Source organism: Hesperophylax consimilis, chromosome 16 (assembly GCF_061612785.1).
Source record: "Hesperophylax consimilis isolate HC1 chromosome 16, BYU_Hcon_1.0, whole genome shotgun sequence".
NCBI classification, from domain to species: Eukaryota; Metazoa; Arthropoda; class Insecta; order Trichoptera; family Limnephilidae; genus Hesperophylax; species Hesperophylax consimilis.
In genome coordinates, this window is record NC_142851.1 from 18771008 (window position 1) to 18777007 (window position 6000).

A 6000-nucleotide genomic window follows, 5' to 3' on the forward strand; every position below is an offset into this window, starting at 1 on the left:
TGGAAACATTGGGTAAGAGGACTGCAGTCTTCTACATAGATTCTCATGAATCCTAGATGAATTTTTTTTTTATTAATAAGATGTAGTCTCATTTCGGGATTTGTTTGTAGTATTAAGTTTTTGCTGTTAGTTTTTTTGTTTGTAATGATGGCCTTAACTTGTAATATTTCTTTGTCTTGGTATTTTTCACATATCATTTTGATGTCGTTGTTTTGTTCAATGATGTCTTCTAAGAATTCTTTTTCGGTATAGTCTTTGTCAAGACCTTTGAATATTACGCATGGATCCGTTTTCAGAAGTACCTCCGCTATTATGGTTTTGTCGACTTCATTTATCTTATCTTTTAATTTTTTTGCGTCTTCTTTTTCTGGGCATGTTATTATAAGGTTTTTTTTTGTTTTTTTAATTTCGCATACTCGAATTCCCAACTGTGAAATTTTAATCTTTTGTATTTTCTCTTTTATTTTTTCAGTGTCTTCTTCTTTTAAGCTTTTAATTATTATAGGAAATCGTTTTTCTTGCGTTTGTGATATTAAGTTTTTTACTGCAGAAGAGTATGAAAATGGGTATTTTTGTGCTTGGTTTTTTTCTTGAATATCACACTTTTCTTGTAATTTAGCTAATTCTATTGCCATGTGCGATATCATTTCCATGATGTTATTTATTTCTTTCATCATTTTTGATTTGGTTTCTTTGGTAAGTTTATTTTCTTCTATGATTGTATGTAGGTCACTTATGTTTTGTTTCGCCATTGTTATGAAGGCATGCGGATCAACCGCTTCCTCCATTTTTCCAGGTTAAAAATAATTTATGTATTTATATAATTTGTCTTGGATTGAAGGTGTTATTTTATTTATTTACCGCTTACGGCGCTCACTCGCGTCCAACACCGTTGGAGGTTTGGGCGACACATGTGGAGGTTTGGGCGACACATCGTCAAATATATATCAAATAAACTAGTATAAAAAGGCAGCGTTCCATCATTGCGACAAAAACAGTTAACATAGCATCACTTTTGTTGTAGAATTACTCAACTTTTTCAAAACACGACAATAAATACCAAATGCAAAATTTTCAGGTCCCTGGTCCAGGCGAAATAGGTAGACTTGACCTGAAATTTGGCATTTTTGAGGCCACTTTTAGACGTATGGACACTTTTCTAGAAAAAAAACACAAATTGATTTCCAAAGATTGTTATTTTATCTAGTAAGACTACTAAGTAAGATGTTAAATTTTTGAAAAATAATATTATTTTCATATCATAATAAAATGTTACCGTTGGACGATGCGCAGATTTGTTGCATTTTCAAAGGTGAATTTGTATTATACAACAAATATTTCAAATCATATAATAATACAGTATAAACAAACAATAAATTATCTACCAGAAGTATGGATAAGAATTTTGTTTTTATTTCAAATAAAATTACTAATAAATAAAACCGAGCACGCGTTTTGTGACTAAAATCCCTCAATTGGACTATTTATTTATGGTCTTACAAATTGGTATAGTTCAGATTTTTTTAGAAAAATAATTTACCAAGACATTATTGAAACATTAGAAATAATTTATGACCAAAAAATATATTCTTAAAGTTTATAATAGTAATTAATTTTGATTCGCGTTTGTTGTTTGTTCGTTGTTTGTGATTACCCCGGCGCAAGCCGAAATTTTATCATTCTCCGCTGCGACCAGTGATATATTTATATAGTGGTATATTTATGGCTGCGACAGTGCGGCGAGCGGACGTCTATTCCACGCCAGTCTAGTTGATAACGTTTTAAAGAAATTCCTCGCTTAAAAATGGGGAGGGAAATACCCTTGGAAAAAAGTTTTATTAGAAAGCACAAATTACGACATCAAAAACGTACGCGGGAGATATATTTTCAGAAAAAAACAAAGGTTAGTGATATTTAATTATCCGTGTACATTGTACGTACTTATATGCTACAGGGTCGTTCGAAAGAATCAGTCAGAATAAGCACATATTTTTTATAACATTTGGAGATAATTTTGTGTTGTTTAATTTCCAGGGAACAGAATCAACTATGGACAGGAGTTTATGTCTGTCATCGATGTTGCATGTATAAATGTTAAAACTTATGTCAAAGTACGTGAAACTGTTTGTGATTGGTAGTCAAAAAGTGCCACGAACCAAATGAATTTCGATTCGTGATGTGTGATTCAAATCTTTTTTTTGTTCATAATTTCTATTTTATTGTCCAATTCACTATTACATTGGTATAATTCAACATATTTAACTTTTTTGTGTTACTTTTTGCCAGTTTCATAATGTCATATTGTGAATTGAGCTTCTTGTTTTAGGAAAACAGACAAGGTTATTTTTGACATACTAACCTATGATTTTTCAATCGAAATTTACCTCGTGAATTTAATAACATTTCGAAAATTAGACGAGTCAGCTCGCTCAGTTAATCATGAAAACAAATACATGAAAGCGATACAATATTATGCAATCGCATAACTACATATGTAAGTAGGTACCGTAGAAAATAGTTGTAAATAAAACCTAGTTTTAATATATATACTATACTTCAGTTGTAAGGAATAAACCCAATTTTCAATGTCATACGTATCAAATCATGTAATACTTTAAAGATAAGAATTAGAAATAAAATTTACCGGTAATACTTTTCGGACAAACGAATAAATATGTAAAAAAAAGTGGGTGTGTCAAGCCTACGCAAGACAGAAGTGAAACTTCTAGTATTCCTCTCTCTCTATTTTCAAATTTAATTTATTCCTCTCTCTCTATTTTCAAATTAACCGTATGAACCACAATCAATTACGTATTTCACTCGTATTACACTCACGACGCAGTATACTAACCAAGCAGCTGATGCTTGGCGTGGCGCAGTTCGCTGGTGTCTGAGAGAGAGGAAAGAAGAGAAGAGAGAGAACGTTCGTGAGCGGCTCCCCCACCTCAACAAGCGCATATGGTGAGAGAGGGACAGTGAACGGTGAGCGGTGGTGGGGGTACCCGCATTTTCGTGTCGATCCTGACTCGGTTTTACTCCGTCCCCGAAAATCCATTACGCGCCTAAAGAAGTTTCACTTCAATAAATTAATTAAATAAATGTAATACAATTATCATAATATACGGATTAGATAATAATTTTAATCCAACACAATAACGCAAAGCGCGCTCTAGCGGAGTAATGTTTTATCACAGTGAGATAAGTGTTTTTATTATTTTGCAATATTATTTTCTTTTAAAAAATGTTCTGACCTACTAAAAAATAAGATATTGAATGAAAAAGGCGTTAAAAACAAAAAAATAATGTGCGATGGCCGAGAATCGAACTCGGATCAACTGCTTGGAAGGCAACTATGCTGACCATTACACCACCAACGCCAGTTGTCGGGATGAGCTAAGAAGCATTTATATGTTACTTCAAAACTTTGAAAATTATTACATATTATCAAAATAAATAAATTAATTAAATAAATGTAATACAATTATCATAATATACGGATTAGATAATAATTTTAATCCAACACAATAACGCAAAGCGCGCTCTAGCGGAGTAATGTTTTATCACAGTGAGATAAGTGTTTTTATTATTTTGCAATATTATTTTCTTTTAAAAAATGTTCTGACCTACTAAAAAATAAGATATTGAATGAAAAAGGCGTTAAAAACAAAAAAATAATGTGCGATGGCCGAGAATCGAACTCGGATCAACTGCTTGGAAGGCAACTATGCTGACCATTACACCACCAACGCCAGTTGTCGGGATGAGCTAAGAAGCATTTATATGTTACTTCAAAACTTTGACTAGATCAAATGAACTTTAATCGGTGGTGGGGGTACCCGCATTTTCGTTTCGATCGTGACTCGGTTTTACTCCGTCCCCGAAAATTCATTACGCGCCTAAAGAAGTTTCACTTCAAAAAAAGATTTTTACTCACCTTTGGAAAACCTATGTAAAATAAATTTTTGAAAAACAAATTAAACAAATATTTGAAATTTTTTTTAAATGTATACAGGGTGTATCGGCACGTACCCGACAAACTTTAACCAGCTATTCCTTAGCACATTTGGAGTAGAAAATGTTATGGGCACTTTGCTATCCGGTAGCATTTTTTTTTTCAATTAAAAACAACAAAAATTAAAAATTTCCACACTACATCACTGTCATTGGCATTGCTTTTCGTGTTCAACAGCTGTTATAAGCAAGTTTGTCGAAAAGCGTCTTCGCTCTTTCGCACACACTAAAGAATAATAGTTAAAAATGAGACGAATGGTGCCGTGCCATTTCGTTGTGATTGTAAAAGCGCGCCAATATAGGTACACACGTATATTATTCAACGGAATTCGAATAAAATATTGCCAGATGGGTTTTCAAACTTTGACATAGGATAAAACAGTGGTGACATGTGGTGAAAATATGAATAATAATTTTTTTATTAAAAAAAAAAAGTTACCGGACAGCAAAGTGCACATAAGATTTTTTACTCCAAATATGCTAAGGAATAGCTGGTTAAAGTTTGTCGGGTACGTGCCGATACACCCGTATACCTACATATTTTATATCTACCATGTCAACGTACTGCATGTATATTTATATGTGTTTACGCACTCCGACGTATACTTTATAAACATGTATGTAACTACTTATTAGGAAGAAAGCTACAACCGAGAATTCAACAATAAGAATTTCATCGGAACCATGCTGTAGTTTTCGTCAGCCGCGAGGATGTACGGGTCGCAGTGGAATGAATTCGGTATTTATGTCTCGTTCTAAAAAAACGTCCGATCGCGAGACCGCCTTTTAACGAAATTTGAATTCTCGTCCGCTGGTTAAGACGCCTTAACGACTCGGTCTTCGCTATAACATAGCAGGCTGCCGCATTCCACTCTAGAGAAGTCTAGAGGTGATTATTTATGTGAGCCAACAAGCAATACGTCAAAAATGTGTTTGGAACTGTTTTTTTTCCAGAATAACAAAATAAAATAAAAATTTCAGACCGCCAATTTTGTCATCGTCCACAAAAAGAAGATTTTTTTGTTTCCCAATATGAACAAGCTATAATAAGCTATTTTTCTCTATTTTTCAGACGCTCTTTCTGACACTAAATCACTCAGGGGTGGAGTAGTATTCTTGGACAGTTTACCGGCCACGCCTTCGGGGAAGGTGGACAGAAAAAATCTCAAGAAAATGGCCCTTGAACTAACAGGAGAATAAATACATAGCTCATCTTGTGTAACTTTACTCTTAGTCTGAGGGGGTTAAGAAACCATGTCTAAGATGAAAATAAAAATGAAATAAAAGTTACAATTACATTTTTTTATGTGACACCTCCCAAGCGCGCCTCCTGTCTGTACAGTATAAAGGCAAGGGAGCTATGGCGCCACCCGGTTGGGCATCGTTGTCAGGCGGGATAAGGTAGGGAAAAGGGGATAGGGTAAATACATAGAATAGGGTATTGGCAGGGGTTGGAATAAGAACATAAATTATATAATTATGTCCAGTTTTTCCGGTTTTATTTTTATTTACTTTTGTTTGGGTACCTAAATTTGGGTACCGGCAACGAAAAAACTAAGGACGAGTTGTTGCAAAGAATTTGAACAATTCGTCAAATTTCAAAGTTATTTTTCAAGTTCTGTGAATGTTCTAATAATTTATGTTGATGAATTATTCAAATTCTGTAAAACAACCCGTCTTAAGCTTAAGAAGAAATCAAAAGACGAAGCATCTTACCTTCAATCCTCCGATGGTGATAATATGCTGATCCTTGCCAAAAACCAATACGAAACTAACTTGAATCAAAAACAAAACTTTCCATAAAGGCACGCTTTAGTGACACGCTCTCTGCATAGAGACAAAGGTTTGCAAACTCTGCATGACAAAGGTTTATTTCGGAAATTTTCAATAATTTTCCATAGTCTCTGTTCTGACCTGACCTAACCTAACCTAATCAAACCGTGCCACCTTTTTCGAAAGCTGTCTAGAAGATAATGATGGAAAGGCCGA

General features: G+C 33.9%; 1 pseudogene; it reads left to right on the forward strand.

The window, feature by feature from the left end:
- The window catches only part of LOC149416828 (uncharacterized), a 28692-nt pseudogene extending 23481 nt beyond the window's left edge, over positions 1-5211 (forward strand).
- The last annotated feature ends 789 nt before the right edge of the window (positions 5212-6000 follow it).